This window comes from Phyllobates terribilis, unplaced genomic scaffold (genome assembly GCF_046119375.1).
Source record: "Phyllobates terribilis strain yellow unplaced genomic scaffold, ASM4611937v1 Scaffold_11__3_contigs__length_659146591, whole genome shotgun sequence".
NCBI classification, from domain to species: Eukaryota; Metazoa; Chordata; class Amphibia; order Anura; family Dendrobatidae; genus Phyllobates; species Phyllobates terribilis.
In genome coordinates this window covers 440,458,826-440,477,520 of record NW_027362771.1, presented here as the reverse complement: position 1 = coordinate 440,477,520, position 18,695 = coordinate 440,458,826, and the positions used below count along the sequence as shown (strand labels likewise).

Here is an 18,695-nt window from a genome sequence, read left to right as displayed (position 1 = left end):
GAACACCAGGGTACCAAATCTGCGTCTGCGGGTCAAACCAATGCCGTGTCGCCTGGGCTATGTCCTTCAGAATCTGCTGTTCAGGAAGCAGGCGCTCATACCTTCTGCCCACAAGCTGCGGTTGCTCACGCACAACAAACATCAACCACATCCACTTCCTTGTCCCAGCAAAGCGTCCAATTGTCTGTGCCTGAGAGCTTGGAAAGAAAGAATAAATACCCAGCCACGCACCCACAGGGACAAATACTAAACTCGCAGATTGTCAAATTGCTAGCTGTGGCGTTGTTGCCATTTAGACTTGTGGGAACAAAGTCTTTCCATGATCTCTTGGCTGTGGCTGCCCCATGAAACAGTGTTCCCAGCCGCCACTATTTTGCCCGGTGTGCCGTCCATGCGGTACACAAGCACGTGTTAAACAATCTGAATCGTGCTCTCACCAACGCCGTAACCGGGAAGGTCCACCTAACAACAGACACCGGGAGAAGTTGTTGTGGACAGGGACAATACATTTCTGTCACGGCACACTGGTTGACCGTGTGGAGGGTGGGACAAAGGCGCAAAAGGGAACAACACACATCCTACCCACACCAAGAATAGCAGGCCCAACTTCTGTCAGGGTTTCCGCCTCTTCATATTGCACTTCCTGTCTCCCCTCCTCATCCTCTGCTGAATTACCCTCCCCATCACTGCCAAGCTGGGACCTGTGCAGCAGCGCATCGGCAAAGTGGCAAAACGCTCTGCTGAAGCTGATATGTTTAGTTCAGAAAGCACACATTGTAGCAGAGCTGTGGCAATCTTAAAAACAACAGACCGATCAATGGCTCTCCCTGAAGCACCTCCAACCCGGTCTAGTCATTTGCGATAATGGGCGTAACCTGGTGGCGGCAAACTGGTACACGTGCCATGCATGGCTCACGTGCTGAGCCTAGTTAAATTTCTGAAAACTTACCGTGACTTGCCGTACCTACTTGAGAAGGTGCGTCTCATTTCATCCATTTCTCTACCGCTTTTGCTGCTCTTACAGAGCTGCAAAAGCGCTTGAATTTGGCAAGTCACTGACTCATTTGCTACCTGCCCAAACGGTGGAACTCCACCTATCATATGTTGGCGAGGATTAGTGAACAGCAGAGGGCAGTAGCTGAATACCAGCTTCAGCATACTCGTCAGACTGAAAGTCAGCCACCACACATAACACCACACATAACAACTGTCGAGTGTGTGTGGATCGCTGACATTTGTGAGCTTCTTGAGAACTTTGAGTACTGCACCAACCTCGTGAGCGGTGATCAGGCTAATATCAGCATAACCATCCCGCTGCTGTGTCTCTTGAAACAATGACTACAGAATCTCAAAGAGGAAGCATTAAGTGCCCAGCATGTCGGTATGGAACCAGATTTCCTAATGGGTGTTAATACCCAGCCCAGCCAATATTCTGAGGCAACAATGGGTGATGAAGAGGAAGTTGAGGAGGATGAGGAGGGAGAGGACTTGTTTTTCTGTGCTAAAGAGGGGACACGTAATGCTAGAGGTGACACCCAACCCAAGCTTCATGTCTGTCCAGCCTGGATGGGCTGAAGAGGAGGAGGAGGCCAGTCAGAGTGAGGAGAGGATAGGCAATGTTTCTACTGTTGGGGACACAGAACATTTGCATTTTTGCAGCTTGGCCGACGTGGCACGGTTCATGTGTAAGTGTCCGTGGCAAGACCCTCGAGTGATACACATTTTAGCCAACAACCTATACTGATTGGCCACCTTTCTCGATCCACGATACAAGGAGAAATTTCCTTCTCTCCTTTTGGAGTCACCAAAGAGTTTTACAATGGAATCGTTTAAGAGGACCGTTGTAGATCAGTTGCTGAAAACATCTCCCTCAGACAATGCTGGTGGAAGAGGTACCGACTCTTCTCTTTTCAAGACCAAGGGATAATGGGGAGAGACATGAACACCAGCTCCAACAGAAGTGGGGGGAAAATGTGCAAAATTTGGTCAATTTTCAATAAACCAGCACAGCAGCAAGGGCTATCTGTGCCTGTAACAATGCCAAGGAGGGATAAGTTGCAAGACATTGTCAAGGGGTACTTAAGTGACTGAAATAGCTGTGTATCAATTAAAATGTAACTTTTAATCAAAGACTTATAAAATAAGGTGCAAGTGCTCACAGACTGACATATACACAATAAAAGAGTGATCCACTCACACACTCCTTTTCCCCAGTTGTCACACCCAATAACATCAGGTGTTCACATGACCTTTCACATGTATAAATAGTTACCCCACCTATACTCAATGCAGGAACATTTACCCAGAAAGATCCTGCTCAGATGCAATAATGGTCATATAACAAACAGCATCTAATGATACACTTCAGTGACCATCTTATTTTAATACTAACTAGATAAGGGTCAATGTAAAAGATATATTGAAAGATGCTTGTTGGATAGGAGAAAATATAAAAGTAACATTTATTTACCCATAAAGCAGCAATTTATAGTGTTAGAGTCTTCCCAAAATAAATAACCCTCTTTCATGGTTATGATACTTAAATTGTACACATACACCAAGGGCCAGGGACAGGACTCGCTTAATTTATAACCTTATACCACATATCCCCAGTTTAAATAGACCTGGGAAAGAGAAAGGGAATATAAATGGAATGATCTCACCCATAAATCTTAGAGACTTCTATTATTCATTCTCATTGAGGTGAGCATCATCATAATACGAGTGCAATTAGACTGATGAAACTTTTTCTGGAGGAAGAAAAAATTAATCTAGCATCACTTAATGAAAAGTTAAATAGATTGAAATAACAAAGAAATTTATGTCTGAGTCTGAATTTTCACAAAAGGAGCTCTCTTTACAAAACACTGTTGAAAGGTTCCAGTTTCATTTGAAGGAGAAAAAACATCTTTTTTTCAGCTGAGATTTACAGGAATTTAAAGAGAACAAAGCCTATTCGGTAGCAACTATAGGTAATCGTAGTAATATAGAAACAGATCTATCCTCATCCGAAACAGATTTTTCAGACTCAGAGGGACGAGGTAGGAATCCAAAGGGAAAACGAAAAGGGAAGGGTCGAGGGCGTGGTAAGGGAAAAAGGTCACCCGAAAGGGGAGGTTTTTTAGACCCCATTAACCCTCTCAGGAATCGTCTAACAGGATACAATCCAATATAGACTCCAAAGTTATTAATCTTTCCTCAAGAAATATTTCTACAGATGAAATGTGTGTCCTTAGTAAAGGACTCTCTTTTGTACCTACTACAGATTGTGATAATTTTGAGATAGTAAAAGATCTGCACCTATTTATACGTAAATTAAAATGGGAGAAACACTTCATCAGGGAAGACAAAAAGAAAAGCCTTGAGTTGGGTATTGATGATGGACTCTTGCAGGATGTCCGATTTTTATTCCATGTGGGAGACATTAATCCAAATGTAAATGTGATGGGCCCGTTCACCAATCTCAGGAGTAGGAGTCGGAAGATGCCCCCTTCCACAGGAGACATCAGTCCATTAGGCGTATTTCTTGATCTTGTGATTGGTGAACTTAGAGCTCTTGATATGGGCAAATCAGACTGTCGTTTTAATCTTTCCAAGACTCAGATGGATTGTTTACTTAGGCTAGAACAAGATAAAGACATAACGATCAAGCCTTCAGATAAAGGTGGGAACATCGTGATAATGGACACTGTAAAGCATCATGAGTTATGCCTTTCCTTACTAAGTGAGGAGATGGGTTATTGTAGATTATTAGAAAATCCCACTAAACAATTCTCAAAGGATCTAAAAAAACTCTTGGAATATGGCCTTGAAAAAAGAGTTATTGACAGTAATGAGAGAGACTTTCTGTATCCGGTCCATCCTGTTTTGACAACATTTTATTGTTTGCCCAAAGTGCACAAGGGAACTACTCCCCTCAAGGGTAGACCTATTGTGTCAGGGGTAAACAGTCTGACACAAAATTTAGGTATCAACATTGACAAAATTTTGAAACCATTTGTGGTGTCACTCAGTTCTTACGTGCGAGACACAATGGACATTTTGGGCAAAATTGATGGTATTATGGTGGATGCAGACTCAATTCTGTGTAGCATCGATGTGGAGGCCCTTTACTCCTCGATCCCCCACGTCTGGGGACTAAAAGCTGTTCAATACTATTTGAAATCTAGGGGACAACAAGTTGCTGCACATAATGAGTTTCTTACGAAAGCATTGGAATTTTGTCTTACAAGAAACATTTTCATGTTTGACCAGAAGTACTTCCACCAGCTCAGGGGCACAGCAATGGGGAGCCGCTGTGCCCCCTCTTATGCTAATTTGCTTCTGGGCTGGTGGGAGGAAAATTTGGTATTTGGAGACCTCCCCAGGGACCAAGTTAATAACATCTCGATGTGGCTTCGCTACATCGATGATGTGTTTGTTCTTTGGAGGAGGAGTCCTGAGAGATTTGGAGAATTTGTTACTGAACTAAACGACAATCAAATCGGCCTTAAATTTACCTATGAGGCCCATACATCTAGACTAGCTTTTCTGGATGTCCTCATAAAGAAAAATTGCGATGGCTTACTTGTTACTGATACCTACAGAAAGCCTACAGCAACCAACTCCCTCCTGAGATGGGATAGTTGTCATCCTGTCCCCCTGAAGAGGGGCATCCCTAAGGGACAATTCCTTAGAATGAGGAGAAATTGCTTGTATATTGAGAATTTCAAGAATCAGGCTTGGGATCTGAGGGGGAGATTTAGGGAAAGAAGATACCCTAAACAAATTTTGGGAGAAGCTTTTATGGAATCCCTCAATAGAGATAGAGCATCTCTTCTAAACCCTCAGCCCAAACAGAACAAAAAAAATGAGGTGGTAAGATTTATTACGCGCTTTTCTAATCAATCTAATGGTATCAGGGCGATTCTCCAGAGACACTGGTCTATCTTACACATGGATTGTGATCTCAAAAATTTCATACCAACAATTCCCCAGATTGCTTATAGAATAGGTAGGTCTCTACGAGATCGCCTTGTCCAAAGTCACTATCAGCCAAAAAGAACTCAGTCGTGGTTGGATCGGGGTTGTAGGGGCTCCTTTCGATGAGGGGGCTGCAAGTCTTGTGATTTCATCACACAAGGGAAAAACTTTACAGGAAATGTAACAGGTGTGGTCTATGAGCTTAGACACCTTATCAACTCTCGCACAAAAGGGATTGTATATAAAGCAACATGTGAATGTCAACTTGAATATATAGCGAAAACTAAGCGAGAGTTTCGGGAAAGGATAGGAGAGCACCTCAGAGACATTATCAACAAACGAGATACTCCCTTGGCCTGCCACGTCAATAACATGCATAAGGGGGATCGCAAGAAAATCACATTTATGGGAATTGACAAAATTACCCCACCAATTAGAGGAGGTGATTGGGATGCTCTTATATTGCAAAAAGAAACACGGTGGATTTTTGAACTAAGGACCAGCACTCCGCTTGGCTTGATTGAACAACTATCCTTTTTTCTCTTTATAAACACATAAGGGTCAGGAGAGGGACAGCTTAGGCAGGGACAGCCGACGTTGAGTGTGGGCGCCACTGGCGTAGGATGGTATGGTGCCAACCTCCACGTAGGTAGGGATTAAGTTAGTTAGGGACAAAAAGAGGGATATTGCCCATTGGTCCTTTTCCTTCTTTCCTCCTGTTAGTATGTGCTCAGGTCCTTTGTGTCTCGCACTACCAAAAGGAACTGGCTACTCAATTATTATCGGGTTATGTGTTTAATATTTTTTCCCCTTCTTACTCTTTCATCTCATGTTCTTGTGGTGATCTAAATTTCTCAAGTGAAAAACATTAAAATACCAGTGACTATCACCTCTCTTCATTTAATGGATTTATTGTCTAATCAGAGATATTGCCTCTGCTAGTATTGTCCCTTTCGGTCAAGTAAAAACAAGAATAATGTAATTTTTGACTCTGTACATGCTGAGAAAGGGCATGTGGAGCTCCTTTATAGAGTTAACATAAGGGTTCCACAAGATGCCCTGCATAGGCTACGGGGGAATGCATATGTCCGCAGGGACTGCCTATGTCCCTGGCAATAGGGGTTGTTCTAGGGCTATGGACCTGAGCGTTTTTCTTTGGGCCCATTGCCGCACACCTGGATGTGACAAGCACTCTTTGGAGCGCATCGAATATGCGTTCCACGCAAACCCGGAAGTACGTCATAGAAAACCTGGAGGTGCGTCATAGCCACACCCCCGGAAGTGACGCGTGCGTGTCAGGCAGCGTTCCACGGAGGAGGAAGTGGTTTTAGCAAAGGTTTGGAATGGCAGCATGTGACAGGCTGCAGCCAATCCAGGTGCAGCGCGTGATATTTAAAAGAGGGACCTTCCCACGTTCTGTAGCAGCGCAAACTAAGGAAACTTTTGCCCCTGAATGGAAACTTTTGAACCTCTGTTCCCCCTGAAGACTCAATTTGAAGAAACACGTCAGCGTTGTTCGTATTATGATGATGCCCACCTCAATGAGAATGAATAATAATAGAAGTCTCTAAGATTTATGGGTGAGATCATTCCACTTATATTCCCTTTCTCTTTCCCAGGTCTATTTAAACTGGGGATATGTGGTATAAGGTTATAAATTAAGCGAGTCCTGTCCCTGGCCCTTGGTGTATGTGTACAATTTAACTATCATAACCATGAAAGAGGGTTATTTATTTTGGGAAGACTCTAACACTATAAATTGCTGCTTTATTGGTAAATAAATGTTATCTTTATATTTTCTCCTATCCAACAAGCATCTTTCAATATATCTTTTACATTGACCCTTATCTAGTTAGTATTAAAATAAGATGGTCACTGAAGTGTATCATTAGATGCTGTTTGTTATATGACCATTATTGCATCTGAGCAGGATCTTTCTGGGTAAATGTTCCTGCTTTGAGTATAGGTGGGGTAACCATTTATACATGTGAAAGGTCATGTGAACACTTGATGTTATTGGGTGTGACAACTGGAGAAAAGGAGTGTGTGAGTGGATCACTCTTTTATTGTGTATATGTCAGTCTGTGAGCACTTGCACCTTATTTTATGTCTTTGATTAAAAGTTAAATTTTAATTGATACACAGCTATTTCAGTTATTATATACTGTATCATTTCATAATTAAGCCCAATAGCTATACCGTCGGGTACTTAAGTGACCATACGTGCGTTTTTATGACGCTTCAGATCCCTTTAATTATTGGATGTCTATGCTGAACACTTGGCCCGACCTCTCCTTATATTCCTTGGAGGTGCTGGCCTGCCTGGCTGCTAGTGTCGTGTCTGAGTGTGTTTTCAGTTCCGCTGGGGCAATCATCACTGATAGGCGTACACGCCTCTTCATGGAAAATGCAGACAGACTGACTCTGATTAAATTCAATAAGGACTGGATATCTTCACAGTTTGTAATCCCTCAAGATGACAGTAAGCCAACCTAAATTCACCAAAAATGCAGATTCATGCTACTGCTGTTAAAAACACCCCCTTCCCATAAAAAAAGCTTCCTTCCTTCGCCAACAATGACTCAGCCCAGGGGGCTAATTTTTAGAAATCCTATGCACATTGTGCAGTGGACAAACCAGGACAGTATTCCTACTCCAGTCTAACTACTATTTGTGATTGGAGGTCCTTGTGATGATGGCTTCCTGCTTCAACCATGACTCAGCCCAGAGGGCTAATTTTTAGGAACCCTATACACATTGTGCAGTGGACAAACCAGTCAGGGACAGTATTCTTACACTATTCCTACTCCAGCCTAACTAATTGTTTTTTTTTGTTGTTGTTTTTTTTAACCATTATTCACATTTTATTAAGACCCAGATAAAATCATTTGCACATACAAGTCTAAGTTAAAATGTTTAATCTTGTTGAAACCAAAAAAAGGAACTTAATTACATACAGTAAAATACTTACATAAAGCCCTAAAGTTTATAGCCCCTGCCCAGCAGCTACAGGTTAAGTGAAATCTGCAAAATCTACAATATACTCATTTCACAAATGACCTACACTAAAGAGCAAGAGTCTGACATTGCCATTTAATTCTTAAAGGGAAGGTGCCGCATTTTTACATTATGTAAAATAAATTAAAATGTTAAATTCCTTAATGTTATAACATATTTTCAAGTGCCCAGTATTTATAGTTTATTTTTTATTAATTTGTTTTGCAGCTACAGGGGGCTGCCATCTTGCTTTTCAGGAGTGTAAGAGTTACTACACTACACTCACACTCCTTCAAATAGGCAGCCCTGGACAAAGGGTTCAACTATCCGATGCCGACCCTATCTGTAACATTGTAGCCACATTAGCTGTGAACTGGGCACGCCTCTGTGGGCTGCTCAATTCACAGCTGTAGGTGTGTCTAGGTGCTATTTCATTGTGGCCCAGAGCTTCCACACTAAGGACATGTAATTGGAAGCTTTTTACTTCCGGTATTATAAATCCTGTGGGGGCGACAGTAGGCACATTCTGGAGCAACGTGGACCTGAGGAGCAGAGCTGCACCAGAGGAGAAGAGAGCAGCTGCGAAGCCAGGACCGAGGAGACTAAACAGTGCAGCGGTGAAGGTCCATAGCTTTACTGCACAGGCAGTGGAGGATGGGAGAATATGAGCTGGGAGAGCTTGTGTGTGTGTGTGACTAAAGGCCTGCTGGCATGAGGGGAGCATTGTGTGTGTGTGTGACCAGAGCCCTGCTGACATGAGGGGAATATTGTGTGTGACCAGAGCCCTGCTGGCATGAGGGGAGTATTGTGTGTGACCAGAGCCCTGCTGGCATGAGGGGAGCATTGTGTGTGACCAGAGCCCTGCTGGCATGAGGGGAGCATTGTGTGTGACCAGAGCCCTGCTGGCATGAGGGGAGCATTGTGTGTGACCAGAGCCCTGCTGGCATGAGGGGAGCATTGTGTGTGACCAGAGCCCTGCTGACATGAGGGGAGTATTGTGTGTGTGTGTGACCAGAGCCCTGCTGGCATGAGGGGAACATTGTGTGTGTGACCAGAGCCCTGCTGACATGAGGGGAGTATTGTGTGTGACCAGAGCCCTGCTGACATGAGAGGAGTATTGTGTGTGACCAGAGCCCTGCTGACATGAGGGGAGTATTGTGTGTGACCAGAGCCCTGCTGACATGAGGGGAGTATTGTGTGTGACCAGAGCCCTGCTGACATGAGGGGAGTATTGTGTGTGACCAGAGCCCTGCTGACATGAGAGGAGTATTGTGTGTGACCAGAGCCCTGCTGACATGAGAGGAGTATTGTGTGTGACCAGAGCCCTGCTGACATGAGGGGAGTATTGTGTGTGACCAGAGCCCTGCTGACATGAGAGGAGTATTGTGTGTGACCAGAGCCCTGCTGACATGAGGGGAGTATTGTGTGTGACCAGAGCCCTGCTGACATGAGAGGAGTATTGTGTGTGTGATCAGAGCCCTGCTGGCATGAGTGGAGCATTGTTTGTGACCAGAGGCCTGCTGGCATGAGGGGAGCATTGTGTGTGACCAGAGCCCTGCTGGCATGAGGGGAGCATTGTGTGTGATCAGAGCCCGGCTGGCATGAGGGGAGCATTGTGTGTGACCAGAGCCCTGCTGGCATGAGGGGGGTATTGTGTGTGACCAGAGCCCTGCTGGCATGAGGGGAGTATTGTGTGTGCGACCAGAGCCCTGCTGGCATGAGGGGAGCATTGTGTGTGTGTGTGTGACCAGAGCCCTGCTGGCATGAGGGGAGCATTGTGTGTGTGTGTGACCAGAGCCCTGCTGACATGAGGGGAGTTTTGTGTGTGAGGGAAGTATTGTGTGTGACCAGAGCCCTGCTGGCATGAGGGGAGTATTGTGTGTGACCAGAGCCCTGCTGGCATGAGGGGAGTAGTGTACAATGGAGCAGAGCCAGCTGAGGGAGGGGAGTGTTGTAAATGTGTGTAGAGCCACAGCTCTGGGCTCACCTCTGTGAGGGCATATGGTGAAGGGGAGCAAAGATATTTGAATTGCTAAAGATTGTATTTGTCTGAAAACACTAAGGCTGCTTTCACATAGCGATTCTTTTCCCATCCGTGGCTGTTTGTTGTAAATCGGACAGCCACAGATCAGAATCGGACCCCATGTTATCCTATGGGCATCGGATGTGATCGGATTTGGCCTTATTGCCATCTGATTTTGTCAGATCCGATTGTCTGATTTTTTTGCTGTGCCCAAAATTGGAGACTGCTCCGGGCACAGCAAACCAAATCGGATCCGACATGATCCGCGGCAGATAACATGGGGCCCTATGGAGCAGGGTCCGAGGAAACATCTGATGTCTCCTCGGACCCGATTTTAGTGTACTGAGCATGCTCACTACACTAAAACTGCTCAATGTATATACAAATACAAATATCCACATCTGAACTGTGCCTTTTATTTTTTTGGTATTTTGTAGAATATAATGTCAAGTAAAAGACCAAGGAAGTGTATTGATGCCACCAAAAGTCAAAGTAAGCGAATAATGCCAAAATATACAGAAGAACAGAAAGCAAAAAGAGCAAAAGAGGTATGTGCTTGTGTTTGTGTCAAGATTTTCATATTTAGTCAATAGTAATGTAAGTGACAAATCTATTATTCATTGCTTTTAGAGAGAAGAATTGTACAGAGAGCTTCGAGAGATGAGCAAAGAATTTCAAGACCCAAACCGCATATTAGCTCTGCAGCCGAAAAAAAATGGAGAACAGCAAAAAGAAGCTGAGGTGGTTACAGATGTAGAAAAATGGTGTAGCTGTGGACAATGTATTCAATTTCCAACTGCGGAGGAGTGTGTTTGCTGTAAAGATATTCATAATGTTACCTTGAAAATGGAAGAGGAACCAACATTGCCATGCATCACAGAACACAAAATGTTTTCAGCTAAAACTGTGTGAGAAGTACAGAAATTTTGGTAACCATGCTTTGGGTCCACTGGAGAATAGGTAAGAACAGTTATGTATCCTGTAATCTTCAAACCCTCAATTTTATTTTATATGTATATGCTAACAGCTACATTTTTCTTTAGGAATTACAGGAAGGCTGCTTACAGAATGTTTACAATGTGGGTGCACGATTATCTGGGGCCGAAAAGACAAAGACCTATTCCTTCCTGTGCCGTCAAAAGGACCAGAGAAGTTTTCCCTGAAGATTCTGGAAACTATATGGGCTTTCTAAAAGCAATTGACTATTGTGCCTCCGATATGGCAGACAGCTAACTCAAAAACATGTCAAACATGGGGAACATAAGTTTGGTTTCTTTCCATAAATTTGTATCGCACTTTAGTTTGGCTTTTGTAAAATATTCAACACGAGAAATGATATTCATGAAACCCAAAAAGTTTAATTTTACAAAATATCAAATAATTTGGATTGAAAATCAAAAACTATAAGATACATATATTGTAACATTTTTTTCAGTTACACTAAAATATTTTTTTGGAAACGAGAAATGTGAGCTTGCACTTCCATTTTTTTGGATGGACGTGGCTCTTTGGCAGTGTTTTGAGGCAGGATCTTTGAGCTTGAACTCCAGTTGTGGACCAGTTTATTTTTACAAATTTTTAGTACATCTACGAACAAAGGAAACAAATGCTTGTAACACATTGGTGTGTAGACTTTTTTAACTTGCCATTTTTTGTTAATCTTCGAATAGTACAAACTGTGTCTGTATGATCGGTGCGTATCCGATTTTGGATTCACTTTTACAATTTTAGCTTGCGAACGTTCTTGATTTTTATTATGTGCTAAAATAGCCAGTTTTGTTCTCGCCTCCATCCCATCAAAGCTGAAGTGTATTCGTTTAGTTCTGTATTTTAAAATAAAACTGTGGAAAACCTCTAAAATTCCTGTATGGCAGTACTGGGACAAATGATTTAAATCCTTTATTAAATTTGGGTTGGTAACAATCTTGACAATCTCTTGAAAAGCTACTGATGATGATGACATCAAAACGTGTTGATTGCCTTCGTCATCATGTAAAGTTCGGTGATCACATTCAGTTAGTAATTCACCTTCAAAAACATGCTTGTTTTGAATATGATATAACACTGACAACCACTTTTCCCGCAACAGATTCACATTTCCGTTAGCAGTACTACAGCAGTACCAAAAGTGATTTTTGATTGCAGATATCCATGTAGCTATATCCCAACACCTTCCTTTTTTACTAGCTGCAGTTAATTGTTTTTGAATCGACTTCGCATAGTGCCACACATCAAACTCATGTGCAATTTCCGAATACTCTTCGCGCATTAGTTTTCTGATCCCTACATGCCGATCACTTGCAATTACATGAACATTGACACCATTATCTAGAACTCTATTTAAACAGGTTTGAAAAGCCATTTTTTCCATGGCAACTGAAGAACCACTTTGGGTCACTTGAACTGTCTCAAAGTCCAAAATTTTGTGTGACTTTGAATCCATCAATGTGTACACACAATATTTCGCATTGTGACCAGGACTATCACCTTGCCCATCCCCAATTACACATATAGGTTTCTGATGCATGGACTGTCTTACTTCCATTTTTTCTTTCTGCCAGTGAACATCTATAGCAGGAAATAGAAACTGTCTTTGATACCTAAAGTATGTGCTTTTGGAGAAGAATTTTAATCCAATAGAGGCAAAAAACTGGGAAATTTTTTAAAAATTACCCCCAGTTAATAATATAGATGATGCACACAATAAATTTCCAGCAGGTGTACGGTTCCAGATAGGTTGACTATGCCAGTCAAAATCATGTCCATTAGTACATGTGGCATGTACTGATAGATTTGTTCCTTGTTTTTTTTTTTCAGCGTTCAACAGTTTTCTGCCACAGAAACAGAGAACTTAGCAAAATAAAGCGTCTATGCATGATTCAAATACTATGTATTTGTTTTCCCTAACTACACATTCTTCATTGCAATCCGTGACAGTTTCATCAGCACCTGAATCTAAGATGGCACTGTCGCTGTTCGGATCGTATTCTGGATCGTTTCCAGTAACATCCATCAAAGAAACTTTGCTTATTTCTAAGGAATCAAGCTTTTCTTGGCATCGACAAGCATAATTTTCCATTTTTCTTTTTCTGGGTTTTGAAAATGTCAATGGATATAAATGATCCAATTGAATTACAGCTGTGTTTTCCAAAACATCATTTGGGCCTGCAGACTGACATCCAAAATCCTGAGTAACAACCTCTGTGTTCATTGATGCTTCCGTTTGAGTTATTGATGTATTTGTACCAAGATGCAGAACCGAACATGGTGCTGTATTAGTGGCAGCATTCCTTGTGGCGACTGTGATGTGGACTCCAATATTGTTATGCTTGACCGATCCCAAATTTATTGATGTAGGTAAAAATGTTCTTTGCTGTTCAAATTGTGAGTTTTCAAGCTCACAGTTTACATTTGAAGTTGGAGAAGTAGTTGGATCGCTTCTTCTCATATAATTGTGCTCTTCTAGCAATCTATGTATTTTCACTGCAGGTGGGAGTGCACTAACCCTTGGAAAAATTGTAGGCACTGCTGAATCCTTCAGGCAACGTTGTTTTTTGCCTGATTTGGAAAGATAACATTCTGCTTGAAAATGTTTTGAACACATTCGAAAAAGGTCATTTCTCTTCCCATCCTTGATCCTTTCCGCAACTTGGTCAACGTTACTAAATTGGCCTAGCTGTTGCAGCCACAATTTAATTCTTTCCAAAGAAGATGGAAAGACATTCATAATTACTCCCTCGGAATAAGTCTTTTTATTGGTTCGACTACCACAATCGGTAACAATGCAGCCTGGCATTTCTGTAAACATATAGTAACAAGAATTTTTTATTGACAAAGTAATATTATACGAGAGCTATATACACCGCATTGATTTTCGATAATGGTATCATTTATCTTTTTTGTAGTTTGCACTTTTTGTTTCTCTTCGGCTGATCTCCCAGTGGCCGCCGGTGATGTCCCGGAGTTCAGCGGCGACCACCAGGAGAGATTTCAATGAGATCCGTAGCGTTCTCCTGCGCTGTCATGGGGAAGACACTGCGGATCCATTGAGCTCCATGCATTGTTTGTCTGCTTCCGGGAGCTTGCAAAAAAAAAAAAAAACAGCTCCCCCCACCGCACAAAATATGCAACAGGCTGCATTCGGAGGGTGCACAAATTATGCACATCCGAACATAACCGCAACCGAACGGGGCCAAACGCAGGTACCATGCGTTCCCATGTTAAACATAGGAATGCAGTGCGCATGCGCCAGCAGGGCTCTGGTCACACACAATGCTACCCTCATGCCAGCAGGGCTCTGGTCACACACAATGCTACCCTCATGCCAGCAGGGCTCTGGTCACACACAATGCTCCCCTCATGCCAGCAGGGCTCTGGTCACACATAATTCTCCCCTCATGCCAGCAGGGCTCTGGTCACACACAATGCTCCCCTCATGCCAGCAGGGCTCTGGTCACACACAATACTCCCCTCATGCCAGCAGGGCTCTGGTCTCACACAATACTCCCCTCATGCCAGCTGGGCTCTAGTCTCACACAATACTCCCCTCATGCCAGCTGGGCTCTAGTCTCACACAATACTCCCCTCATGTCAGCAGGGCTCTAGTCACATACACACACACAATACTCCCCTCATGCCAGCAAGGCTCTGGTCACACATAATACTCCCCTTATGCCAGCAGGGCTCTGGTCACACACACACACACAACACTGTGAGGCTCCCTCCTTGGATTATTTTGCACCAAAAAAGCATCCTCACAAGACGTAGCAATTATACCGTGTGTGAACGTAGGCTAACACTGTATATATATATATATATATATATATATATATATATATAAATGACAGATGCCTTTTTGTGAAGACCAATCAAGATAAGGAGCATTCTCAAACGATGTATGGACGACGTGAAATAAGGTAGAAAAGAGAGTGAAGAATTTTTTTATTATCATACAATGACATGACATAACATTTATATTTAACATGCTCATACATAAAAAAATGACAAAGATAAAGGGCATAGATTACTACATACAAAATGGCTCTGCTTCCATGTACTGTACTCCCCTCAAGCCAGCTGGGCTCTATTCACACACACACAATACTCCCCTCATGCCAGCTAGGCTCTAGTCACATACACACAATATTCCCCTCATGCCAGCTGGGCTCTAGTCACATAAACACAATACTCCCCTCATGCCAGCAGGGATCTGGTCACACACACAATACTCCCCTCATGCCAGCAGGGCTCTGGTCACACACAATACTCCCCTCATGCCAGCAGGGCTCTGGTCACACACAATACTCCTCTCATGCCAGCAAGGCTCTGGTCACACACAATACTCCCCTCTTGCCAGCAGGGCTCTGGTCACACACACTACTCCCCTCATGACAACAGGGCTCTGGTCACACAATACTCCCCTCATGCCAGCAGGGCTCTGGTCACACACACACACAAGCTCCCCCAGCTCTGCTCTCATTCTCCCATTCTCCACTGCCTGTGCAGTAAAGCTATGGACCCTCACCGCTGCACTGTTTAGTCTCCTCGGTCCTGGACTCGCAGCTGCTCTCTTCTCCACTGCGTGCAGCTCTGCTCCCCAGGTCCACGTTGATCCACAGTCCGTTGTCTTCCTTCTGCTTGCTCTTCTGTAAATATACTGAGATCCACTTCCTGTTTAGCAGCTGGTTGAGATTAGATCACAGTGCAGTCACCAAGAAAATGGCGGTGCATTGTCTCTAGTCTTTATTCTGCCTCCCCCACTTTTGCGTGTAGTATAACACCTAAAAGGGGAGGGAAACATTGATGTCACAAGGACACTGCCCCAATTCTGCAGCTAACGTAATGCAAGTAAGCATTGCTGTAGCTGCTTGAGGTCTATACAGGAAGATGCTCCCCCTAGCTGCAAGTAAAGGTAATCTTTTTTTTTTTTATAGATATTTTGCATGTTGCAGTGTTTGCAATCTATGCAAACACTGCATTACAAAGCTTAAATTAATATTAAAATCTTATTTTCACAAAAAGAAAAAAAAAATTGATGGCACCTTCCCTTTAAGTTGTAGAAACAGCATCTGCAATGGTAAAAAATACTGACAGCCGCCACACAGGAACTTATAACTTTTTTTTTCATCTGGGCTACCAAGCTACCCGGTAGCCAAAATAAAAATAATATAGAACCGTCTGAGACTGCAGAGCATGAAAATACTATGCAGACCAAAAATTAGCTTCTACAGTGATGGAAAATTCAACAAAAATAAATTACATAAACTGTGTCCCTAAAAGGATTCTGAGAGTCCAGATTACAGATTCAACACATTGGAATATTGAGCTTAAATGTAGAGATCCCGGATATGAAGAAAGGTGTGTATGGAGGTCAGAGACACCAATTTTTATATCACAGAACAATTCTGCAAAATAATTCACAGCAAATATTACATGACACTGCAACAGGAAAACATCAAATCAGAACTGCTAAGTACATATTAGTAGTTGAGGCACCAAGGGAATCGCAAAATTCTTTTCTTGGTTTCTTTCAACTTTGCCCAAAAAAATTTAACATTGTACCTAATTCTGTCATAGGACACTATTTTTGTGCAATTTCCTATCTGTAATTTGTCTTCAATCAGTAAAAAACTGATTTGTAAATGAGGACGCCGCTAGGTTATGAGAGCATCTTAGTGTGGTACACTGATTATTCCCCAACAGTCAATAAACTCCATGTTTTATTATACTGGCGCTAATCTTCGAAGTCGTTTATGTGTTTATAATGCTTTATATGGAAGTGCTCTTGAAATTTTTGGGCTAAAAATTTTTTGGGGATTATTTATTCTAATATAAAACTGTACTGTGTTTACAGATAATTTAGCCAAATATGGATATTAAAACTAGGGATTTATCCTGGCAATCCTGTATTGATGATGTTTTTTGTGGGGAAACTAGCCAGACCGGAGTGGATGAAAGTGGGTCTAAACTTGATTTGAAAAATTCCATGAAGTTTCTACTTAAAAAAAGAATAAGGACTTGGTGGAACAAAGCCTCGCTTGAGAGTTATTTAACTAAAGATTTAATCCCTAAAGGATTACGTGTAAAAATTTTGCCCTCTTTTCCAATTGATGACATTTCCTTCAAAACACGATGGGAAGAATTTTGCAATAAGTTTTCACAGTCCTTTATGGAACTACTGATAGACAATAACAAAAAAAGTCTGGAAAAACGTGATCAAGATATTGAGATGACAAGTGGTAAATTGACTGAATCCCTATCTGGACCCGAAATGGAAGGGCTCGATAGGGAGATTAAATCTCAGTTTGTAATATGGGATAAAGAAGTAAAAAGTACTAAATCAAAGAAATTCCAGAGGGACCTACAGGATTTTAAAAGTGGAAAGGTCTATAACTGGCAGACCACGAACAAGAGAGGAAACTCCATAATCAGGAGTTCCTCTATATCATCAGCCTCATCACGAGAAGAAGAAAAGGAGAGGGATAATACCGGTGATAACCGGTTTTATACCTTGAGAAGGAATAGTCATAGTAAGGATTCCCAATTTAAATATAGGAGGACCAGAGGATTCAATGAGAATGCTGCAACATTCTCTAAATCAGGGGTCCTCAAACTACGGGCCGCTGAGGACTTTTATCCGGCCCGCCGGGCTATGGGCGGAGGAGAGGAGAGCGGTGTCAGCACCCGCCCTTCTCCCCCGCTTGCACAGGGCCCGGCAGGCGGATACTTACCTCTCCCCGTGCCTCTGCAGATCCGCTGTCTTCCTGCTCTGCGCTTCCTGTGACGTCTCAGGTCAGAGGGTGCGGTGACGCCTTTACACCGCGCCCTCCCAAGTGCCGTCACAGGCAGCGCAGAGCGGGACGACGACGCCGCGACACTGTAGTCCAGACCAGAGTAGAGCAGCGGCAGCAAGTGAGAAGTGAGATGAGTATTGGATTTTTTATTTTTTTTTAATGTATGGAGGCATAGGTCATTATATGGGGGGGTGACATCCTGCAAGGGGTATAATATGGGGGGGTGACATCCTGCATGGGGCATGATATGGGGGGTGACATCCTGCATGGGGCATTATATGGGGGGGACATGCTGCATGTGGCATTATATGGGGTGGTGACATAATGCCCTATGCAGCATATGGGGGGTGACATGCTGCATAGGGCATTATATGGGGGGGTGACATGCTGCATAGGGCATTATATGGGGGGGTGACATGCTGCATGGGGCATTATATGGGGGGTGACATGCTGCATGGGGCATTATATGGGGCGGTGACATGCTGCATGGGGCATTATATGGGGGGTGACATGCTGCATGGGGCATTATATGGGGGGGTGACATGCTGCATTATAAAGACAGGGGTGTGATATCCTGCATGGGGCATTATATGGGGGGGTGACATCCTGCATGGGGCATTATATGGGGGGGTGACATCCTGCATGGGGCATTATATGGGGGGTGACATCTTGCATGGGGCATTATATGGGGTGGATAGGGACATCCTGCATGGGGCATTATATGGGGGGGAAAGGGACATCCTGCATGGGGCATTATAGGGGGGGAAAGGGACATCCTGCATGGGGCATAATATGGGGTGGGTGACATGCTGCATGGGGCATAATATGGGGGGTGACATGCTGCATAATATGGGGGGGTGACATGCTGCATGAGGCATAATATGGGGGGGTGACATGCTGCATGGGGCATTATATGGGGG

General features: G+C 43.2%; 1 long non-coding RNA gene across 1 annotated transcript; it reads left to right on the top strand.

The window, feature by feature from the left end:
- The first annotated feature begins 8,360 nt into the window (after window positions 1–8,360).
- LOC141165231 (uncharacterized) lies at window positions 8,361–11,842 on the top strand. The gene is made up of 4 exons (XR_012251102.1): window positions 8,361–8,582; window positions 10,420–10,530; window positions 10,613–10,942; window positions 11,026–11,842. It is a non-coding gene; the product is annotated as an uncharacterized lncRNA (long non-coding RNA).
- Window positions 11,843–18,695: the final 6,853 nt, after the last annotated feature.